The sequence below is a fragment of the Spodoptera frugiperda genome, chromosome 27, assembly GCF_023101765.2.
Source record: "Spodoptera frugiperda isolate SF20-4 chromosome 27, AGI-APGP_CSIRO_Sfru_2.0, whole genome shotgun sequence".
NCBI lineage: Eukaryota > Metazoa > Arthropoda > Insecta > Lepidoptera > Noctuidae > Spodoptera > Spodoptera frugiperda.
In genome coordinates, this window is record NC_064238.1 from 4,099,034 (window position 1) to 4,125,630 (window position 26,597).

The 26,597-nt window shown below is 33.6% G+C and overlaps 1 protein-coding gene across 6 annotated transcripts in view; it reads left to right on the forward strand.

Moving 5' to 3' along the window:
• LOC118263348 (mucin-5AC) overlaps positions 1-26,597 on the forward strand; it is a 136,479-nt gene that overhangs the window by 63,132 nt on the left and 46,750 nt on the right. For all 6 annotated transcript variants that reach the window (XM_050705672.1, XM_050705673.1, XM_050705671.1 and 3 more), the window contains one exon: positions 19,547-19,584. The gene's annotated coding sequence lies outside the window, so the exon portion shown is untranslated. The remainder of the gene's footprint in view (positions 1-19,546; positions 19,585-26,597) is intronic.

Here is a 26,597-nt window from a genome sequence, read left to right on the forward strand (position 1 = left end):
AAGTACCCAATTCTTAGATAATCACGACGTCTGATTTATGGAAAAATTAAGCACCTTTCACATGAATGGTGAATACTAATTATAACTGTTATATGTATATAAACCATTTGTATCAAACAAAGATTGCAAACAAGACGAACAAAATTTTTTTTGGACCAACCACAAACAAAATTATAGCCATTGTGAAAACAACATATATATCTAACTATCTATACTATGTGTACATTACAACATACTTATAACACTTTCCCAACACAAAATAAACACCAGCAACCTCCTATTTCATAAAACCACACAATCAAATCAACATAAATCCCTATTTACGGCACACATGGAAGGAGACAGAGTAAACTGATGCAATCAAAGTTTACCAAGTCGCATTGTAAAGTAACACCCGACTTAGAGACAAAACAGTTCCCTGATTAATCCTGTAAACAAACGTATTTACACACGGTGCACACTGAAAACCGAATCGATAAGGGTTACTGCATATTGAGCTTTATTTTTAGTGCGATTATGTGTTTTTCTCATTGGTCTTTTAAAAGGCTAAACTGGACTGCTCTTTTTTGTATTGTATTTTTATGATATTGTTTGATTTTGTAGTTTTTCGTGGATTATTTATAGTAGGTACCTCATTAGTGGTATCGTTCATAGTAATCATTAACTTACGTTAACGTACTGACGTTTTGCAAATCACATCTAACTACTATTGTAGAAAGAATTAGATATCTGAAACCACATTGTATAAAATAAATCCACCTAGATATAAAAGTCTTTACATAGATGCATAACCTGTCTCCGATGGGGGTAGGCAGAGACTATGGAACGTCAATTGCTACGAATCTTACTAACAAAGGCTTTAAATATGCAGATATTTGTTTGTAGGTATTTGACGCTCCCCTTTCGCGGCTATTCTTACGAAGCATGCTTACTGGCGCGAAGCTAATTGCGGCTAATCACACGAACAAAAATAGCAGCCAAGTTCTAAAAGCCAGACAGGATCGATATCTTTATAATTGCTGCGGTTTCGACCAAAGCGTTGTTTGGAAATTAGACTGCTATTAGTGCACTTATCGGTCGAATTTCCTTTAAAACTGAGACATGTGACAACATTACGATAAGATAAAGTGGATAGGTGTTAAGGGTTAAGAGAAAACGTCGTCGTTTTAATTTTCACTTAGCTAATGGTCAAATACTCAAACGTCCCTCAATTTTAAGACGCTGTCAAGAATATTTTTGTCCCTACAATTTTTTTGTAAATGACAGGGATAGCACGATTTTAAGTGCAACTTAAAATTGAGTAGCATTTCAGTATTCGGGCGTAAGACATTTAATTTTAACATTTTGTCAACTTACTACATTAATCCTTTTAATGTTACTTTGTGTTGAGCGGTCTAACAGGTCACCTGTACAGAAGACAAGACTTATCAATTAAATACAATTTGAACGAATGATTATCTCAAACATCCCCAATATACACCAGCCCTTACTCGAGTGAGTTTGAGCGCCGTGAGATGCGTTGTGCTCGCAGTCAAAGCTAGGTATCACCGCGCTCGGTACACATGCCGAGAGCGCACTACAAATACTTTAATTCGCTCGTCTGCTTCCAAACAGCTAATGCATGTACTAGAAGCGCTTACGTAGTAGGGGGCTTTTGTTTTTATAGGAAATTGGGAAATTTTACTCTTTAGATTTCAAATAAAGATGATTCATTGCTATGTTAGATATATAAAGATGATTTATATTTGTCGTTTCTCTCTATGTACTTACTAGTACAATTTGAATTGACTTTTGCGATTGGGTTTATGCTTGTAAAATTGCTAATTATTGACGTTATTGTATTTAATGTTTTTCCTACTTACAATAAAAGACTTATTGAAAATCTTCCGTTCCATTTACTTGTTACGTTTCATATAAATATGTATATAATAATACATTCTAAACAATAATAATAAAGTTAACGACGTGATTTCTTCTGCCATAAATGGATTTAACAAGAACGGAAACATATAAAATAGAAAGTGAATTGCGTCTTACCGTCCACATCTGTTATAATACGGAATTACTTCAACTGAACAGATAATACATCAGGAATCATTTTCTTGAAGATTATGATTTATTATAAAGCTAGTAAATGTAGGTATTACAAGCTTGACGATTTACGTATTTAATAATAATGTTTTTGTACCAGTTATCTACTTCCAATTATTGGCAATCCTAATTTAAAGTTGAATTTCTTCATAATATAAACCAATCACGTTAGGCTGCCTTAAAAATCTAACCCTGTACTAAATAACTTCTCGACCCTATCAGCCGTTTTGATGTGATTACATAACAAACTATATAAACTCACAAATTTTCGCACTTATAATATTAGTAAGATTCATACGTTATTTTTACCGCTTTAACCCTTCACCTATCTCTACTAAACAATATCCCGTCAATTCATTGCTCGGTTTTGCCATAAAAGACGCAAAAACAAACAGACAAACACATTTTCACGTTCCTAATATTAATTAGCATGATTTTAATTCATTTTCCTAAGAAAAATTAAGACATTACAAACTATTTATAATCACTTCCATTACTTATATGAAAGTGTTAACTGACAAAGCGAAGTCTAAATCGTGTAATGCGTTTGTTAAACAAAGCTTCACGTAAGTTGCATAGTTAATTAATGTCCCCGTCTCGGTTCGCGACCCCTATTATTACTAAGATAGTACTGTAACAAGTTACCTACTAAATATTATAATTTATGTGGCCCTGGGCAACTGAACATAGCTTTAGAGCACTTAGTATGAATGCAGATGTTTAATAAATTGGTCGTGTGGATAATAAAGTGGGTTTAATGACATATGTGTCAATTGTTGATATTATAAGACATTAGATCCAGCATCAATAATCAAATTCAAAGCATTTATTTCATTTTATCTTGAAAGGATAAATTTAATTGCAATTAGCACATTTCAAACGTTAAATTGAATTGTACTTCAATCTGTCAATGAAGCTAGGTGTTCTTTCCAAATTATAGCTTCAAATGGAGAAGAACGAGCAAGAAATTACATCGTCACTCTTTTCAAAAAAAATATATTTTTACATAAATTTTAGTTATAATTTTAATTCACTACATAATTATGTAATTATAATTTACTATATTTCTACTACTTCACTTGTAATTCTTATCCTAAATGGTACCGAAGTAATGTGTGAACTGCTACACTAGATTAATGTCACACCAACGACCTATAGACCGATGATCCTTCGACACGTGTGTCATCTCGCCTCAGCCTCGTGAAACAAGTGAGGCATGAGGCGCCAAAACCTTTAGCTCAATCATGCATATTAATTCCATAAAATGTTTAGGTTCAATTATAATATTGATGTTTATAAGATTTAGCAAAACTTTGTTATTTGTATGCCTATATTAAGTTTTCTTTGAAGCACACTTTTTTAATGTAACAGCCACATTTCACTTGTTACTTTATGAGTTTTTGAGTCCCATGTAACAGAGATAATTGAAAGGTTTTAATTTCAAAAGCTGTCGATTGTGGTCCTAAACTACATTTAGTTTTCATGTTCAAAGCTCAGTCTTATTGTTTCTTACTCTATATAAGTTTTAGTTTTTTTTAAGTTTATTTTTCTACTTAAATGGACCAAATACTAGTATTGCAAAACATTAACCACAATATTTTATCTTGAAAGTATATCTGTCCAAAACTACATGTCTTATGTAAAAGTGAATAAGCTAAGAATATAATATAATATCAAAACCTAATATTTCTTGAAGATTGTACGATTATTCACACTCTATTCTATCGATAAGTAACTATTCTTAAGTATTGGAAAGTGTAATCTTTTTTTTTAAATATAAATAGCGATCACTATCTAAGCCACGAGTTAAAATAAAAAGTGTAAACGATCAAGTGATAGTTTTATCGGTTTTCTAATAACTATTTAGTTTTTCTTCTTTTTATTCCTAAAAATCGTGATCGCTTATCGATACTGCATTTTGTATGAATCATTAAGTATTGTTATCCCTATTTCTTTACTTAAATTGGTAAGAGATAGAAATAGGCTTTTGTTCTGTACCCTTAGTATGAATTTGCTTGACGTTTAAAATAATCGAAACGAGAGCGCGCTCGGCGCCTGATTGGTTGGTTTATTAGAGCCGACCAATCAGGAGCGCTGGCCGAACGCATCTGATAGATGTACTCGTATGTATAATGTTGATGATGGATTTTTTTCTACCTTAATAAAATAACTATAAGAAAAAAATAAGAACGTTTATTTGCACGTCTGCTCGTTTACCGGCTTATACCCCATAAAAAAACACCAATACTGAAATAGCCATAAAAATAAAAACAATCCATTTTTTATACATTTCACGTAAATACAGAAATAGCGCTGTCAGTATCTGCACTTTTGATTGTACAACACTCAAGGAAATGTCAGTAAGTCATACTATAGTAATTGAATTAGTAATACAAAACTTGTGAAACGACAAAAACGTCAACAAATCGGTACATTTTTTAACCAATAGCGTTTTTTATTCTTCATCGTGAGAAAATGTTTGTGACTGTTCGACTGTTCGATTGTACATGATCGTTTCTACGTGCAGCACTGGTCTGTCTATTGAACAATCTAGAATGCATTGTTGACTTTAACGCTTTGATGTTAAAGTTCAATGTCATTTGTGATTTATGTGAACCCGTGACTTGTTGGTGACTACTGGCATAGGTTGATACTTGTAGACCTATAAAGGGCTATTTGTGATCTTGATCTTAAAAGTTAAAGTGATGAATATTCTTGTAAGCATTATACTGTCTCGTTGGTTGAGTAGTCGTAAGCGCGACTGCCGAGTAAAGGGTACGATTCCCGTGTCGGACTAAATATTACTAGACTTTTTTCGGTTTTTCGAAAATTTCTCGATAGTAGCACGGAGTCGAAAATTGTGCCCAGTATATGGCAATAGGCTCACCTCCTTTTACATAGGACTTATAACACATATGATGAAAAGTGAGTGTACATTGTACAGCGGCATTACTTGCCCTAATGTGCACCTCTACCTACCCTTTCGAGGATAAAAAGAGGTAACGATACAATGTTAGATATTCTGTTTGGCCTTATAAGAATTTAAAATTATCAAGGAAATGTTCATTATTAAATTTGTTTATCACTTTTGTGGATGTTTTTCTCAAAAAGCTGCTACTTCACCAATATATCATCGAAGTAGGTACAGTTTATTTATTCCTTATGTATTTTACTGTGACCTTATAATGACTTTGTTGCTCAATTACTAAGTCGGTAGATTACTCATACAAACAGAATACGCAGAAGCATTTTAGATTTTACAAATTACAGCAAAAACATGTGTCTAATGCAAATAAATATATTTTTCTTTTTATTCAAGTAAGCAAAGAATACCGTCATCCACGAATGCATCGCATGAAACTCTAAAAAACTCATTACACATTGACACAGTACCAATAATGACTCGATTCTTTTAAAAACCTATGACGCCATAGAAATAGGTACTTGTATCAAAGCGGATAGAGCGCAACCATTAATCTTTCTAAATAGTATTATTAGTTCGAGAATAGAACTAATTATTAACCTTCTCAGTAACGCGAGCAATTATTTAATATCTATACCTAATTATTATGCACACCAACAATGAGGAAACGTACAAACATAAAGGTATAATTTATTAATGTCTAAAGCTCACAAAAGTGCTGTCAAAATAATTGAGACATTCAATTATATGTTTAATGCCCAAACACAGCATACATATTATAAACGGTATCTAAGTTTTTCCTCATACCATTACGTTAATTACTATTTTAAGGATAGTGAAAAAATAGACAAAGTCCATAATTATAGCATAGTCAATTGTATGACTAACAATTGTATGAAAAAGCTCCTTTTTATTTTACTAAATAATAATAAATAATTAATAAAAAGGAAGAACTAACTACTACTACTAACTAGACAACAACTAGAGCTTTTACTTAATATTACATACGATACACGAAATTCCCACGAAACGAAAAAAAACGTGTTTATCAAAAATATAATAATATTATTTATCGATCATCTTTACAGCTGCTATAAACTTAAAAAGAACTATGACACTAAGAACACAGAACATAAAATCGAGTAACATTTCAGTAGGTATCCGTCAGACAAAATGATCTATTTACCTATGCTCCCACACAATAGGCTCAAGGTAATTTGATTTCCGTAACATACGGCAATTTATTATTTGTCTCGTGCCTTTTACTGGACACCAGTGTGCCCTTCGTAACACTTCCAGTTGTCTGTCACGGCACTCTTGGCTTTGAAGTTGAACATGGACGTAAGTTATGACTCGAAATGCATACGATCACGACCGGTAACTCTTAGTTATTGATCAGATGGTCCAAGCCATGAAAAGATTAGCTGCAGACTACCTAGCGGGTTTACCGTAAAAAGCAGGAGTAGGAACGGGGTGGTTTTTAGTCAGTAAGAGTCTGACACTCCCTCTCGCCTCGCCCAAAGCAGGAGAAATAATTGGATGATTTTCTCTTTTTAAAAAAAAGCCATGAAAAGAAGTTTTTTGTCAAGTACAATACGAATCAGGACTTAAGTGGTTAGGCGACACCCAAAAAGTCTTAACCGCAAATTACTTTTTTGTCACTTAATGGTCATTGTATTGTTTGCAAAAATTATAGTCATCGTGTTGCATACGGAATTCTGAATAGACGCTTTTTAACTGAACAAATCAACCATGACTTAATAAAAACCAAAATTGGATGCTATACAATATTGTAGACGAAATATCGATTTGAAGTTTACAATCTGCAATGAAGGTCAAAAGGAAAAATTGTAATATATCACAGTTACAATCGCTCACCTCTCACACTTGGGCCACGCGCGGTCACCACCGCGGATCACGATTAGGGTCAAGCTTCAAGGTCCACCGTTACATAATTCTTTAAACATTTCGCCTCTATAATCGATACTATATCGATACCGACTCGACTACATTGTTTGCCGACACATTTTGATCGATTGATCGACACTACAATGGATAGGTAATCAAAAAAATAAACAAGCCGATCTCGCTCAGCGAACGAATCGAAGTCATTCAACTGTTTGTTTACTTTTTACGTTCATAACTCCGCGTTTTGACAATAGATGGCAACAAATGAAATGACAAAAATATTTTACTATTATTTATTCAGTTGTTATTTTTCCTTTTTCATACTTGCTTTTCAACTACCGGCTTCTTTTTCCGTTGTAAAATATAACCCAGAAACGTATTCGCTTCATGCAGATACAGTTATAATTTTGCATTTTATTGTCCTGATCAAATGAGTCAATAGCAGAATTTTCATTAATATGAAATCATAATTCGTAGAATAAATTTTACTTACTTCATAATCATGACAGCAAAATATTCTTTTGCAAAACAATATTTGGAAATATGATGTCAAAATAAGAATTCCAATTTTACAATTCCTCATTGTTACTAGAAAGCCATTCAATGGTCTTGCCTTTTGAGTGTCAACCTTCAAATGCTTATTCAATTCCATAAACAGTTTGAAAACTTCGAGTGGTAAATTGCATAAATTTTTCACAATAGCATCGTGACTAAGGCGTTCGGGTGTCTACCAAAAATATTTGGTTCTCTTTTCGTTGAATCTAAAGTAAAATACAGATTTATGACAATTTATACGAATATGAAGAACGAGAATGGAATGAAGAATGAAATACCTAAGAGAAAATAATAAATAGGACAATAAATATGATTCTTATAATAAATAGGGCTCTAAAAGCTCATATACATGATTCTTAATAAATATTCCTAGAAGCATGTTATTAGCAGTATAATTATGAAACAACGGTAATAGACCTACAACTCTAATTGCTTATTGGATACAGGTAACCTAACACCCTTTTCCCCCTTAAAGCCAAACCACGCATTGGAAATAGCAACAAGCGATGTTGGCAATTTCTGTACGCATCATAGTACGATACAATAAGTATTACAGTAATTAAATGAGTACATATTATATATAAGTTCTGTACTAAGGGCATCAGTAAACAGAGCCTTTGTAAACACAGTCGAGGGCATCAACTAATTCCTTTAACAGAATGAATATTGAACAAAACGACTAATTAGTCAACAACGCAGATAGAATCCCATAAATTCATGCGTAGTCGTGACTCGTTTGTTATTTTGATGCAACACACGACGCCATGACAGTTTCGACCTATTCGTGTAATCAATTAGAAAATATATTTAGTTTGTTAGTCATTCATTAATAGATGAGCAAAATTTTATGTATGTTTGATTGAAATACGCAACATTTTGTGTCGTTATGAGGTTAAAATCAAAGTCAAAGTCAAATCATTTATTACAATTAAACCATAAATAGGTACTTTTGAAATGACAACAAATAAAGGGCTCAAATTATAGCGAGGGCTGGAAAATACGTATTTTTAAGGACTCTGTGATTATTGCAAATATTCGTAATCGTCGAGTTTATATTTCGTACATAATTATCTACTTGAAAATATGTACACTTACTACACATACCGACTTCATATTTAGACAGTAATGGTTTGGAAACGACAAATTATACTAACTAGTCAAAACGGTGACCATTTTTCTATAAACCACAGGTTGTTAGAACATAAAATAATACTGAATCAAGTCCGCATCAACACATCTCTATAGGCCAATCGCCATTGTGAATATCTAAAGCGTTGATAGATTCACACCGATACACAATTGATTTATATTGTTCGATAACAATCGCAAATTTACACTGCCCTGTTTATCAAATAACTATCTACAATTGAGAGGCGGCATAATCAAACACCCTGTACAAATATCATAAATATCACATCAAAAATCACCTTGATATTTTGATATTGTGTTCTTCTTTTATAACCTTTTTAATGAACAAAAGAATATCAGAGTAGGTTTCAAAACAATGAGCGCTTTGATCGCAGGGTTAACATTGAAATATTAGGCGCAGTTTTAAATTAGTTACTTAATTTCAATGTTACTGTAGAAACTTGTCTAATTAATTTTTGTTATTGTAATTTAAGTAGATTGTTTAGGTTGTAATAGGTCATTTGTAACTAAAATGTAATTAGAATAACAAGACAAAGATTAAAAATATTTTTAAGTAGAATACATAATATGACTTATTTGAGGATTAACCGCCGTACTTAGAATCATTTAATGTTTACTTAACCCAGTTCTTAGCAATTGTTTTCGATACAAAATTGTTATTAAGGAATAGTGTAAGTAATCATTAAACGTCTCTGAGTGCGGCTGTAGAGAATTAAAGTTCAAGTATTAAATCGTAATTTAAAGATTTCTAAACTCATATTAATACATCAACACTTCACTCTAAACAATCGATGAACCTTTTCTCCTAACAACAAAGACAACAAAGCCTAACGACACTTACACAGCATTCAAACCTGTTTTAAACAATAATAACAGTACGCAGATCAATTAAATATCATTAGACAGTTTGAGTTCATTGTCAACGAATGACCCTCTGTCCTGTACTTAGTCCGCCCAAAGTATTCAGGCCAGTTATTAAACATAATCACGATAACTGTTGATAACAAACACAAGGTACATACAGTTATTAGCAAATGACCTGTCACAGGGACAATTGATTCATGAATTTAATTTAGATACGAATATGCCAGTGGCCATTTCTTGTCTATTAATATCGATACTGTTTGATAAACACCGCTTTGTTTGGACAAAGGGCACCCAAGCTTTTAATTGTCGACGTTGTATCTGATAAGCGTTCAAGGGTTATGTATGTGCAATGCAATGGTTTACCACTGATTGCGTAGTGCTCCTGTTTGTATGCTTTGAGTGACTACGTTTTTAATTTCTCGCCTGAAGTGTTATTTAATTAGAATTCGAATTGATTGAAGTAGAGCTTTGATATTAATTCATAATACAATACTATTCGGATTGCAATTCGTACGGAAAAATATGTCGCATAATTATGTCGTAATGGCTCAATGTAAAAAATGTAACCTTTTCGCAATGGCTTTAAACATGAAACGGCTATATTGTCACAGTTAGAACAATAGTACATCTACCTACATACAGCTTGCCACACTGTATGCGAATAGGGGCGTAGCTGCATGTCCTGCATTTGTTCGACTAGGGTCAATGTTAAACAATTAAAATATAAACGTACATCGTAATTGATGTAACGAATTGCATAATAAAATGTATGGTTTACTCACAGTTATTTATTTTTCGTGTAAGCACGACTCAAGGTACGCAGTAAGCCTATAAAGTTTATTCAAAGGTCGCCCATAAGACATTTCATTGAACAAAAGATTTTTTTATATCAAATATCAATGCAGTACATCCTGCTATTGACGACATCGTTGAAATTCAAAAGTCATTTATTCGTATTAGAGTTTGAGTCATTATTTTAAAAGGTCAAATATCGTTTAAAGTAAGCCGTCATTTAGTTTATGGAAATAAAATATACTAGATTGCGTAATGTTGGTAGGTTTTAGTGCACAAATCACAATAGTACTAAAGCTTTTCTGTTATGAATAAACAATATTTAAATATAATATACATTTGCAAAAGCCCAGCTCTCACATCAAATAAATAAATCATATTGAATTTCACCCATCAATTGAAATGATAACCATTAGCTAAAACTAGCTGACGCCCGCGACTTCGTCCATGTAGAATAATTACTTCTGACTTGAGAACTTGGGTTTTTGGCTTAGTTACAACTTAGTATATTAGCTATTTGCCAATAAAAGTCCCGTCAAAATCGATCCAACTATTTCAGGTTAATCGCAACGTGATCGCAACAAACAGACAGACAAACAAATTTCGGTTTGTGTAACGTATGTACGATCATATTGATATGCATATAGTAAAAATTAGTTATTTCAATATTACAAATAAACACTCCAATTTTATTTATTGGTCTACATAATAAGTAGCTTTTCATGACTTTTCATTCAACAGGATTACACCCTAACTTTCGACGATCAAATGCCTAAATAATCAATAGTAAGATAAGCTGTTCTTAATCAACAACTCAAGACAATACAAAGCTGACTTTGTATTGCAGTACACAAATACACATAGGTGCATGTAGGTACGTTTATGTAATTAGCATTCTCATTAGTTACATAATTATAAGTATCGTCTATTGTAAGCAAGAACTGGTCAATCAGAATACACAGGTTTAATCATTAACTGGATTAATTAGAATCCTAATTATTGAAATTAATCAACCAACCGAACTCACTGGTGATATACTATGGCCTAGTATAATAACTAAAGAATTCTAGTAACGTACTTTTTTACGGGAGAAAATTATCCAATGACTTCTCCCGCCTTGGGCGAGACGAGAAGGAATGTCAGACTCTTACTGATTATAAACCACCCCATTCCTACTCCTGCTTTTCGAACCGGAGCCCCGGTAACCCGCTAGGCAGTCTTCAGCCCAGTACTTAGTTATTAATTTTGAAGCTATATTGTTAAACTTTTTCTCTGTTACTGCAAATTATTTATCAATCAAACGACTAGATACGTGAACAATTCTATTGTCTGTATATCTGATTAATTTGGTATATGTTACAGCCAAAGTAATAAATCTTGATATTATATATACTGTCTAGCAATTATATATAAAGACTACTCAATTTAGATAAAGTGATAAATGACACAAAATTAATCACATTAACTAGCAATTTTATATACTATCTTCGAAGACTTGGATAATGTAATAAAACGAGCAGCATGCAAGCAAACATGCAGCATGCATCAGGTTTTCTGTCATGGCTCCGGCGCTGCGGTCCTCCGGCGGCCGTCGCAGACGGCTTTCGCTCACCACCGCAGCTTCGGCTTGTTGGCCAGCCTCAGCCACGGTGGCTCGCTAGCAGCCTCCTGCTCCTCAGCCCGCGGGCCGCCTCGGTCCTACGCGCCTACGCGATTTTAAATTACACTCTAGGGGTAGGACAAACAAGACTACGTGGAGTCGGTTTTGTAGCAATTCGGTTCTGTCACTAACTTTTGTTGCACAGCATATTAAATTTTTAAACGACATTATTATTTAATTGTTACAGGAACTTATAGCAAATTAGTTTGATCGAAATTATATATAGGGCATTACAAGTTCACTACCACCATTTTCTACATAAGTCATTAGGCCTACTAACGTTATGTGACTCAATTTTATGCCAAAACAAATTAGTCTTTGATCTTAAAGACTAATTTTTATTCTTACAAGTTATTATTACTTTGACTAACTTGGACTTCCTATTATGAATAATGTCCAGATAAAGTGATTATTTTTTTATATTGTCTAGTGAATTTGGTATTTATATACAGTTATTCATAATGACCAGTCATTATGAATAATTGCTATTTCATCACTCTGACTGTAACATATACGTTAAAAATAGTAGCCATAATATGAAATAAATAGTGTTAATTACCAACACCACCAATAAGATTCAGAACAAACTGCCTCAATATTACAACCGTGCTGAAAAATTAGCGCCAACAATGATATCGAACATTTGTATCGAAGCGTGTTTATTAGTTGTCTTAGCCGACGGCTATCGGCGGCTAATCTTAGCCTGTATATTAATCTCTTATCTTAATGACTTACTGAACAACAATTAGACAATTCAACAACACAATAAAGTAGCTATCTTATTGTTTTATTTGGTTCATTAAACTTTTAGTGCTACCATTGTTTGCACGAATGTAGAGCATTTAATTGAAGAATTATTGCAGACAGAAATATCAGCGGCTTAATTATACGTTGTGTTATATAGACATTAATATTAATGTAAGGTTATTATTGAATTTATTTTGTCTCTGTAGACATTTGGACCGTACAGTCATTTATCAGTAGAAGGCTCTCGATATACAATGAACGATAGGTACCTACAATAGTGACATACAAGCGGGCAGTCCAAAGCAATGAGATAATAAGTATGACTAAAAATATACGCAAGTACTTCTAATCCGATCTATTTAAATTTATTCGCAATTGTACCTGTTGATCCGGCATTCCAGTCATGACATTTGACATAAACCTTGAAAGCGCAGCGCCATGAAGGTTTGTCCATCTGTCGTGACCTGACATAGTTTAACTACTTGACTTGACAGTGCTCGCATTGTTAAACAGAACATTAATTACAATTCATAAAATATATCACTTAACGAAGTTACAAAATTGACCCTCGGTAATCGAAACTGGGCTCTGACTGAATAAAACATTACAAATCTTTTGATTAAAGCTCCAAGGGTATTCTATTAGACTACGAATGAACAATCGAATTCAATTTCGAGTAAGTCACTTTCCAATGAATCGATTTCCGACGAAGTAATGTTAGTTTCAAATATAGCCGTTGAGAAATCTCAATGTGGAATTGAATAGCGTTATGAAAACTAGTGTATTGTTACTTTCTTTGTAATAAAGAAATATTTTCTGTAAATAAAATCTACGACAAATTCCGACTGTCTCGTTTCATTTAAAAAAATATTCGTCAAAGCATTCCTTGTTTCGAAGTTTTCTCTCGGATGCCGAACCTTCGTCTTTGGCGAAGGAAGACTCCATTCAGTTTCCTATGACGCTCCTTTTATTACCAACTTAGGTTCCCGACCCTACGTAGACGTTATACGAGAACTAATAAGAGCCAACAGGAAAATCTTAATTGTTTATATTATAATACTAGTTAGTTTTGTTGGGAAGGAAAATAAGCAACTAACTAGACGTAAAAAGAAAAACCAATTCGGTGCCAAGCCTAAGATATTTAATAACCTGTCATTGGAACGAATTATTAGTATAAAAATAAATGAAAATTGACATCTTATTAATCTGTTTTCGTTTTTGTTGTATGCACTTTTATTAAATCATCAATGTTTTTGAATGCAAATTCTAAGGATTCTCAGATAAAATCTCGATAAACATCCTAGCTGCATAACTCTATTTTTGAATTAATCGGACAAAAAACATAGTAACTTTGATTAATAACTTGGGTCAAAAGCATTACGTAATAGTGTTTATCATCGATAACGTATGGAAAATCGTGTACCTTTTTTCTTTGAACGTAGGTATTTGAATAGCAAAAACAAACTGATCACAGTTTGATGTCAGCATCTATTTTAGCCTGTTTCATATTTTATTCTACGTCATTGTGACTAACTGGCTACTATTTGGTAACAAAAACTGTGTAACGGAAAATTATAATTATATTGAACAAACACAATTATAGTATCTAGGTAGTCTGTTACCGATGCGTCACGTTCCGTGCGCGCGCAAAAACTACCGCAGACGGGGTCCAGAAGGGCTGAAGCCGACCAGAAACTGCAGTCTGCCTAGCGGGATTAATGGGGCTCCGGCTCGAAAAGCAGGTGTAGGAACGGGGTGGTTTTTAGTCAGTAAGAGTCTGACACTCCATTTCGCCTCACCCAAAGCGGGAGAAGTCATTAGATGATTTTCCCCTCTCAAAACTAAAGGTAGTCTATTATGGATAAGCTAGATGTTCACTTTTCCAATTACTTATATTACGCGTAAAAGTAGGTATTAAAAAGGTTTTTATTGCGATACAATTAAATGGCGATTAGACTAAGACGATTTTTTGTTAGCCGATTTTACGCCAAATTTGTATTTCGGTTACGTTACAGTTTAATTTATAGTTTATAAGGATTTAAAGGACTTTTTATATTTATTTCAAATCGGTAGCTAATTTATTTTTTCGCATCATCGGTCACGCAAATAACATCGCGAGACGTTACAAATAGCTTTGTCACTTACAAAGAAAAAGAAGTGTTATAACATTTTTTTTGTATGTCATAATACAGTTTTGTGTGTCACTCATAATGCTATAAAGAAAGATCTATTGTATTCTAATTTCTTAGTGCGAAACATGTCGCTGTCGACAACTCTTTGCAACAATCGCAATAGGTGTAAAGAACGTCCAATTAATATTCATTTTGTAAAAAATAATAAGTACAGGTGGCAATCTAATTTTTTGTAACTAAATGTATTTGAAACTGATTTCGATGTCCATTCGTTTATTTCAAATGATGAAAGTCGATATAAGATTCTTTATAAGTAAATAAAATAAAAGTTTAAGAAATCGTTTTATGAAAAAGATCTCGCTATAGTAGTCCATTATTTTCAAATTGCGTTTTATAAAAAGCCTACGTGAACGTGAGATACTATCTACTTCATTATACTTAACCCGTCGTGTACCGAAACGTAGATCCACGCGCGACACAATGTATTTTCTATTATATCTTATATACAAGAGGTTAATGATTTTCACTGCTATCATGACAATAACTTGAATAGTCTAAACAAACATAATTCATCATATTAGTTAGTATATTCTAATCGCAATGTCATTGAGGCATCATTTCCAAAACAATGTAATTTATATTGGATGTGAACCAGCCACGGCGCGAGATAGATTACGTCACACAGATTATGAATAACACATACACATCGCGGTGCGTTAGTTTCAGTAGCTAAATTACACTATATGTAAATTGTATTGTTAATTTATAATCCTAGTAACACATGTTAATATCTCATAAGTTCCTCTGTGCGGAACACCGTTAATTTTACTAATGAACTTTGAATAAATTATACGTTTTGATATTTGACGGGAATTTGTCTATGTCTGTGGTTGATTAGGTATTTGAACAGCAGATATTTTTAGTAACCAAACAAATAAAATAAAAGTGTAGGTACAAAGATTAAGAAATAAATCAAGAAAATGTTACATCATTTTACTTTATTTATTTTCATTTTCGTAATCCGTGTTTTTCCATTGCCAAAAATTTAATATTCAAATAAAAAAATAAAACTAGCCACATAAATCATCTTTCGTTTTAATTCTATTCCAAATTTGAATTTTAAAAAAGACCACAGACCCTCGCAAATTACGCCTACAACAGAAGCTTGAAAAATGAATTGGTACAGATAATTAAATCAGCGGCCATAGAGTTAAGCGTGCCGGCGGGGCTAAATGGGCAGGGACGCGCGGGATCAGGCGTGCCAATCAAACAAACTGATACAGATTGATGTCCTGCTCGTCTGTGCCGAAAATAACAGGACATGCATTTACCATGACTACGCATTTATTGGACGAATTCGGATTGAAACGGCTGGGTAGAGCCGGTTACCGGATCAAAGGACTATGAATGCAAATATGTTGTTTAGGTCACTTTTATTAACTGTTTTGAATTTTGATTTTTATAAATTTGAATTATTTTGTTCGTTTTATTGAAAACCAAAAAATGATTGATGATTTACTTTTATGTGTTTTTTATTCCAAAAGTATTTTTTTATGGTTTGCACAACACATACATTAGAATACTGTGTTTATATCTCGTATATCGGTGCTGTTGTTGTTTCCATACTGGCACGAGTATATAATTAGTTATTCAGTCACGAAGTCCCAGTAAGTACGCCTAGAGGGCACTTACATACAACTTTACTCGATTCTGGTTACCAAATATCCTCTAGACTCTCAGGATTCGTAATTCAAATAACTGTTACAATCAGATAATGTTACAAAGCTCTATACAATCGATTGATGAAGTGATGCTACTATTATCGATTATATATTATAATCCATTATGTAAATGTCAACATGTTTTAGTGCTTTTTTTACTGTTTTACTTGATAATTACCATCTTATACATACATTCCTAGTAGAAGTCCACAGGCCGATTAAAACAATAATTTCATACAATACATTAAAACTGCACTGATTTGCCAATTACATAAGTACTTATTTATAAAACTGTATCTTCCCATTTTCCTTAAAAATAAACCGTTTCAGTATTCGATTACAATAAATTATTTACCGGAATCGATACACCATATCCACTACCTACATCACTAAATGAAACCAATAGAAGTATCGTTTAATTGTACTCTATGTATAATTTAGTATTGAAGATACAACTACTTTGTATTAATTTCTACCACAGATGTCGTTACAAAAGAGGATTTATTCGACAAGGTTGTCCTTCTAATCACCAAAGACATTCAGTCTAGTCTCAGATTTATTAAAGTTTGGCTAGACTCGTTTTCAATTTATCGATTCCTTAGAAATGATAAATGAAAGGAGTGATCGTCTGCGTGATTGATTTTGTTTTATGTCAAAATATTTATTCTTGTGAATTATGTTTCATTTCGCAGTAAACATTGTTATTCAAAATCCTTTATGAAATCGAAATCCCATATTCAATGCTGACTGTACGGTTGGTGCGGTGGCTAGGCGATCGGCTGCCGCGTAACGTGTAGCGGGCTCGATTCCCGCACGGAGCAACTCTTTGTGTGATCCACAAATTGTTGTTTCGGGTCTGGATGATATGTGCATGTGAACTTGGATGTTTGTAAACGCACCCACGACACAAGAGAAAATCCTAGTATGGAGCGACGTTATTTATTAAAAAAAAGATGCTCAAACAATATAAGGTATTATTAAGACGCAAAAGTAACACGAACACATAGCAGTTGGTTTTTCTCCGTACACAAAAGTATAAAGAAAATTGCATTGTCCTCTTTAAGAAATAAAATAAAATAAAAACAATAACATCGAGAGAGCCTTCAAGAAATAAATAGAAGTTCGTTCTATTATTTACACTTGAATTCCATTTTCGTGTGCATCCAGAAACATAAGACATCTGCTTGCTTGCATGCACGCATTTTGCACTTGTCAAGCGAAAGAAATGGGGCGACATTCTTAGGCAATGTGCCAGAATTCAACAGCCATTTGTAATTTTACGTGATATTTCATTGCTTTAAATGTGTTTTCGAAACATTTTAAGACTGTACTGATTCATGTGTTAGCGTATATCATCAATCATTAAGGAAAGTAACTTTATGAAGGTAACATTCAGCGGATTCAGTGATAAATAGCATCTAGACCAAGCTGATGTGCTAGTTAGTCCTTAAATTACTAGTGAGTCATTTTAATTACCTAATTAGATGATCTTCTAGAGTTGCGGACTACCTAGCGGGTTTACCGGGGCTCCGGCTCGAAAAGCAGGAGTAGGGACGGGGTGGTTTTTTGTCAGTAAGAGTCTGACACTCACTCTCGCCTCAGGAGTAGGCGGTTTGGTTTGGGTAAACGTCTGACAGCTGGGAGAAATTTGAATGATTTTCCTCTCTCAAAAAAAAGTTGATGATCTTTCAAGTGATACAAATTTCTTTATGTTTTTGAGTTAAAAATTAACTTGTTACAATTTTGTTGTTCTGTCGTGCAAAACTATGTGATGTTGACTTATATTTAATGCCACTATTCTTATCTACTCTACCTATCTAAACTAATCGTAGCCTCCACCCCATTTCATAAAACGCAAACTATGTACTTTTGAACAGTCATAATCAATTTCCAAAACAGCAACGCGACCTTGAAAATGTTTACATCGAGACCTACATTCTAATAACCTTTTAACACAAAGAAATGTAGTTCAGTGTTCGCTACAAACATTTGTTGCGATCGGCAGTCAGAGTTTTGCATAATAATAGCACAATGGCTTGAGTGGTACGAAACGTTCTTACAAAACGAAAAGAAACACCTCCCTAGAAGCGCCGCCCTGACATCGCCGCGAGTAGTGATGTCACACAATTAATAGGAAAACGGAACTTTACGAAACTGTCTTTAAATGTAGTTGACTTTCAAGTTATGCGGTAACAACTAGTCGGAGCGTTCAATAGTAAACTGGTATGACACTGTAGTTCTAGGCTAGGCTTCCAGTTTTCAATAACCTGCTGCAAATCTAGTACCTAACTATAGTGATCTTAACTACCTAGTTCCTATAACATGGCAAAAGATAAACGGATTTTTGTTTTCAAAATAAATTGTAACTGAGTAATTATAAATAAATAATTAATGCGTAATTTTAAATGAGCTTAAAATCAAGCTTGTCAGATCTAATTACGATAATTCACTCGCGTTCCCGTGCACAGCACATCACTAGCTCATGAATTATTCGATGTTGTGACACTGGCAGCCGCCCGCCCCAAGCCTATCGCCACGTGATCCAGCTGATTGAATAATCGAATGAATCAAAGTATTTAATTCTTCGAAACTTTCAACACCATTCACTTAAGACAAGCCGTTAACATTTTGGAATAATTTGAATGAAAATGCTCTTCTTTACGAAAACCTATTCAATCATACTTAAATGGTATTAAATTTGAGAGGTTCTATAAATGGAAAGATTGTATGAAACTGTTAAACTCTTCAGAAGTAATCCAAATTGAATTATTATGGGTATGATAGGTTCTTACGTAAAATCGACTTGAAATTCCAATCTGGCCAACCACGGGTATGAAAATTAATTTCCGTGCTCCCCTAAAAATAAGTGTACCCCAAAGCTGTGCCCAGAGTCAGAATATTAATTGAACGAGAAACCGCTCCCTTGATCCACGCCAACCTAACAAATAAATATTCCCGTATATTTTACTCAAAGATTAACATAATGTTTATTTTTTTTCAGTTACTACGAAGAGCCTTGCTGAAGAACACTTCATAAAGGTGAGCGTTCAAATTAATTTTCAGGGCAATTGCTACAAAAATATGATACAACGATTACGTAGGCACGAGACCACGAACTTTATAAATAAGCCAGTATTCTGGAGTAAATTATTTTTAGAGATCTTATTTCAATTTCGTTGAACCCTAAGGCGGGAATTACATTATAAGCATGATTAGGTAAATATGATCAAGAAGTAAGATAAGGTACTTTCTTTTCATCCTGGTGCCGTGGTCATTGTTTTAAGTAAATTGAAGTCGACTACACATTGCATATTTATACTTATACATTACTTACGACACAAAACACAACATCACGCCTTTAATCCCCGAAGACGCACATTACGGCATGTAATGCCGCTATACAATGCAAATCCACTTTTCATTATTTGTGTATAACACAAATAATATGGATTTGCATGTGTAGTGCCATGTAATAGGGGGTGGCACAATTCCAGACTCCGTGCTACTACTGAGAATTGTTCGAAAACCCAAAAGAAGCCCAGTAATATTTTGCCAATCAAACCCGAGACTCCTTGTCCAGCAATCGCACTTACGACCTCTAAACCAACAAGGTAGTCTATATACATAACTTACACTTACTTAATAAGTTTCTAATTATCTTCTTACTAACAAAGAGGTGTCAAGGCCAACAAAAGCTCGTAAAGCCAAAACAATAGTCAATTTTGTAAAGAAATGTACTAACAGCTCATAATGTTGCAATCAAGATGAACTTTAACAGAAGCTAAACTCCCAACTAAGGCGTAGGTTACACGTTTAAAGGTTGGACAGCACAATGTTATGAGAAATCACTAAATTATAACGTTTTCGAAGCCCACACCCAACTTGAAGGTACTCGTACTTCACGTTTTCATTGTTATAGGAAACTTGGGGAATTTATGTAGGTAGTAGATATCCACTTACTTTCCTAACGTGAGATATTTCCTAAGTGAGGTAAATCCTTATCTATCTATACATATAATAAAATCGTAGAAAAGTGCTGTCTGTACATTGAAAATAAAAATAAAAAAAATAGCAGGGGTTATTGTTATGTCGATGTCGAACCCAAAAATGTAATTAACTTTTTTTTGTCTGTTTGTCTGTTTGTCTGTTTGTCTGTTTGTCTGTTCGTCTGTGCGCGCTAATCTCAGAAACGGCTGATCCGAGTTGGATGCGGTTTTCACGAATATATTGTGGGATGCTTAAATTTACATTTAGTGTTTGTTTCATGTCAATCGGTTCATAAATAAAAAAGTTATGTCAAATTAAAGAATCACGTCGAACATTCTATGCTTATACCATTAATCTCCGCAACTATTTGACGGATTTGGTTGAAATTTGGTACAGATATAGTTTAGAACCTTAGAAAGGACATAGATATATTTTTATTTCAAAAAACAAAAAATAAAAATAAGAAATAAATTATTTATAAATAATTCTATGTCGATCGTTACACGACTTCGGTTCATGTTATTGTTTTAATTCATCGAAAAAAAGTAAATAAATAGTAAAAAGGTATGAAAAAAATAATATCAATATAATAAAACATTTAGTACAAAGAAAATGCTCTAACGGAGTATAGATAATTCTATGTCGATCGTTACACGACTTCGGTTCATGTTATTGTTTTAATTCATCGAAAAAAGTAAATAAATAGTAAAAAGGTATGAAAAAAATAATATCAATATAATTAAACTTTTAGTACAAAGAAAATGCCCGAACGGAGTATAAATAAATAATCCAAGTTGTCTTTATCCTCGATAGATGGCGTTGGGATCGAAATAGATCGCGCTATGGTTTCGTTACATTCATTTGGTTGGGTATCGGCCGAGCGCTTCGGTACTATCGTAGAAAAAGTGTATTATCAGTCGTATGATTATTTGTCTGTAGTGGTCCTGCTGTTTCGTATATTCTAAATTGGTTTCGTTGTATTTGTCAATTAATAAGTTTATTTGTTGGGTTTTCCTGGTTTTTTGGTTAAACTATTTAACGTAGGTTTAGTTTGATATCGATTATTAGTAGTTACTGTAGTTAGTTTTTTTAATAAAATTGTAAGTCTTATTTATAAATTAATTAGATTAGATTTAAGTCGTTTCTTTTAAATTATTTAGTTTAAGCTTGGTTATTATAGCATAGAGGATAGGTTGTAATATAGTTTCTTTTTTAATTGATGTGATGTGATGTAGCACAGGAGTTTGAAAATTTTTTTACTAATATTCCTATTAAAATAACTAGAGATTTAAATTCTTCAGCTACACTCTCAGCTAGTTTGCTTAAAAAAAATGTAAAATCATGTCAACATGACTTTAGTTTTCAATATACGAATCCTCTAGAGATAGTAAAAGTCTTTAAAGAAATTAAAATAAAATCAACTGAAGATCTTTGGGGACTATCGGTGAAAGTCTGCAAAACAATTATTCAAACTATAGCGCCCTACCTGGCTATGATTTTTAATAAAAGTATAGATGACGGTGTTTTTCCTGACCTTATGAAATATAGCAAGGTTATCCCACTATTTAAAAGCGGCGAAAACACAGAACCTAATAATTATAGGCCTGTATCTATTTTGCCGGTCCTTAGCAAAGTGTTTGAAAAGTTGATACTGTCTCAGATGCTTCATCATTTTAATAAAAACTCCATCTTCCACCATCAGCAGTATGGTTTCACTAAAGGTCGTTGTACAACTGACGCCGGTGTTACTTTAATGAAAGAAATATTTGGTGCCTGGGAGGAAGCACAGGATGCCATAGGTGTTTTTTGTGACCTCTCAAAAGCATTTGATTGCGTTGATCACGAGACACTTTTGCTGAAATTAAATCATTACGGGATTAGAAACACTGCGCTCCGTCTATTGAAATCATATTTAGGAGATAGGCAGCTAAAAGTTCATATTAACGGTGTTAATTCACAAGGGTCTGAGATAAAAATGGGCGTTCCTCAAGGTTCAATATTGGGTCCTTTCCTCTTTTTAGTGTACATAAACGATTTGCCACTCATATTCGAAAATGAACCAAAAATGGTTCTGTTTGCAGACGATACATCACTGATTTTTAAAATAGGTCGACGTACGAATAATTTTGACGACGTAAACAGCTCCATTCTTCGAGTCTATGAGTGGTTTACTATTAATAACTTGGCGCTTAATGAGAAAAAAACCAAATGTATTAAATTTTGCTTGCCAAACGTACAAAATAACGAATGTTATGTTGCTTTGAACGGACAAAAGTTGGAATTTGTTAAGGAGACTATATTTTTGGGTATCACATTAGATGACAGATTACAATGGGGGCCCCATATAAAAGCACTTTCGGGGAGACTAAGCTCAGCTGCTTATGCAGTTAGACAGATTAGGCAGCTAACGGACGTAGGTACGGCAAGGCTTGTTTATTTTAGTTATTTTCACAGCATAATGTCTTACGGCATTTTGCAGTGGGAGCGAGCTGCGGATGTAGAATCAATTTTTATTTTGCAAAAGCAAGCTATTCGAGCAATATATAACTTGCCCCGTCGCGAATCTTTGAGAGAACTATTTAAAACTATAAACATTCTTACAGTGCCTTCTCAATTCATTTACGAAAATATTATGTACGTGAGAAAAAATCAACAATTGTTTGAAAAAAGAAGCGACAGACACAATTTCAATACGAGAGGTAAAAATAAGTTAGCTATACCGCAATTCCGATTGTCCAAAGTGCAGAAATCCTTCATGGGATTTTGTGTTAAGTGTTACAATAAACTACCAACCACCATACTGAATCTGAACGAGAAAAAATTTAAATCTTGTATAAAGCGTGAACTGTGTAAACAGGCATATTATAAACTGTCAGATTATATTGAAGATAAAAATGTGTGGCAGCATGTTGGTCCGGCTCCACTGGACACTCGCTCACACTAGACAATGCTCTAATACGATCACTAGTTACACGTTAAATTAAAGTATTAATTTATTCCAATGTAGTCTAGGGATCCTGTGGCATCAAGCAGTTATTTTTTTTTATTTGAAAAATTAAATTAAAGATTATTTTTTATTTGTATAGAAGCATTATTTCAAAATTGTAAGTGTACATATGTGGGCACTATGTTTGAAACAACCCGCTTTTTTATTTTATATTCTTTACAAATTGGTTTTATTGTCCCATAGTTTTGACGTCGTATTGTCGTTACATTGTTCCTACATATATATACAATAGGTAAATGATCAAATAATGTATCAGAGATATTGTAAAAAACATTTTTTGAAAAGAGTAACGATGGAGTTTCTTGCTCGTTCTTCTCCATTCGAAGCAACACTTTGGAACGAGCGCCTAGCTTCACTGACAGACAGACTGACGGACAATTCAATTTGACGTTTCAAAAGTGCCTAATTTAGGATTAATTGAAATAAATGCTTTGACTTTGACTTTGAATTGTTATATATTCGTAATTCGTAGCTTTCTTTAGTTTTAAGTTAGTTTAAGTCCGTTTTTAAACTATTTTTTCAATGCCCCAAGTGAGTATACATCTATTAAATTCAAACGCAGAGCTCATTATGTTGATTTTTGAAGAGTTCCCTGGAATATCTTCCACATCTCATTTTTGAAGAGATCCCGCGAGATCGGGAACTATGTGGTTAAAACCAAAAATTTGCTGGAAGTCACTATTCCACGCGAACGAAGTCGCGGGCAAAAGCTAGTTATTACATATATTTAAGTGTGGGAGAGCCATGCTTCAGCATGAATGGGTCAGCTCTCGGAAAACCAATTTTCCTAATCCCCGATTCCACAACAACACTTAAATTCCTGACCCCCAAAAGTCTAGCAACGACTTGTTACATCTCTGGTGTTTCGGGCGTATCCGCGGGCGGTGACGATTGCTTACCAGCAGGTTATCCGTCTGCTCATTTACCGACTTATACCATAATAAAAATATTAATAAGGTATCTGGTACCTAATATCCGGTATATAAAAATAGAATCGCTCACTGTAATTTACTCCTACATAGATATCTTTCTGCTTTAATATTATTACTAACTATAGACTAATAAACAAAGCATTATCTTTTTAAGAAGTATTTAAGTTTTCCTGTCTTTAAATGAACGCATTGAGCACCCGAACAAATGTATAAATAATTAAGTTTAACCATAAAGCGGCACTAATTCAAATCAGCAACGCTTTTGATCTCAATAATTAATTTTCATTCGCGTACTAGTACATTCAATCTATGATATAAATTCTATAAGAGAATTCCAATGAGTTTCAATTATTAATTAACAGTACTCTTATTTACTTCTCAAATTTAATTAGAGTTATAATTGGAAACATTTCAATTTGCAATAGTTTAGTTTCGTAAATTAAATGTATTCCAAAATTAACTGTATTCTAAAATTCTAGGAATTCATTTTCATCAACGATACATTACATGTGTAGAGACACGAATATAGCTAATAAACATGATTGTGTTCGCTGGTTTCTCGAAACTACATTTGTATTTACCAAAACGTTTTGTCATATATTCCCAATTAGTTTATACAGTAACTTGGAATTGTATTGGAATTTATTACGTTACATTATTGTCTCAAAATCATTAAAACATTTTGCTTAAATTCCTTAGAAAAATACCTATCATTTCTTTGCCATAAAAATACGGAAACATCTGAATAATAATAACCAGTTTAGTTATAATTCGAAAACTATTTACATATATAACGTAAAGGATATATAAAGGAAAGCAAGCTTAGTATCGATGCCACCACGCAATATATCGGAATCAATAAACTTTACATACGAATATGTAGATAATGTAAATAAGACCACATTTTGAAGGAAAACCTCCATACTATTTTAAATTCTGAGCACAAAAAGGGCGTCACACATTAACATAAACATACCCACCCTGTACATACTCGTATTTCTCCCTTCAAACCCAAAACCGAAAAACTAATCCCCGAACATATCGATACAAATAAGATCCCAATGATAATCCCGTCAATGTAATTAAGCGACAAGTTAAAAGGTTCAGTGTCAATATAGGGGCGGAGGGGGCTAAATGGATTAGGGTAAACAGTATAAAGAGCCTTTTGTATCCAAAATTAAATGTCACCCGACGTCATTATTCAGACTACGGATGACACGCATACGATCGCTGCCGTCTGCCACCGGTCGATGCTGGAGACTCCATCTCTTTACATTACACGACTTTAATGTGATTTCAATCTCACGACACGACTCAAACTTCTCATACACGAGTCTGCTTAATCGAGCAAACAGATCCGACTTAGCAATCTTTCAAATATGAATGGGAGTTATTGATTCGTTGAATCGCAAACAATTAGACAGTCCACAGTTGATAGTCATCAACGCTTAAAATGAATTATCGATCTCATGCGCCAGTAATTACAGCCATCCATCAACCTATTATGACCATTCGATAAAATCACATTAAGTGACTATGTCGATTACAATACGAGGTCATTGTCAATTGTAAGTGTGCCATATACTCATGGCGAGATAGTATTTGATTGAGTGGAACAGTTATGACACATTGTCAGTTCATCGACACAACCATTACATTACCATTGGCAGTCTGCCGAAACTCCATGACTAATCCAACAATTACATAAGATCGTGAACCGATCGTCCCTTCTAAAAGACGTTATTAGCTAACCCATTAATTATACCCGCAACGGCTGTCGAAGATGCCGCCAAACCAAACTTTGCGTTGCCGAAGTATTAAAATATTACCAGGACTTTAATCCAATTTCCAAAAACAATAACACTGTGTTCCATTATGGCGCAGTCGCCTCGACGAATTATGAAACACATTTATATGTAACATGACAGATAATTCACGTGTGCGGCAATAATATTGCAAATTATAGGATAACGTGACATAAAATTATACGGTCGCATCACGGGTCCAATTTTCATAACGAGTGAAATAACAGGGGAGCAGGCGAGGCGCGCGCGCGTACCTGCGATTCCATCCGTTTATAACGTTGAACGCGATTTTCCGTACTATCCTTTAATGCATATTGTTAT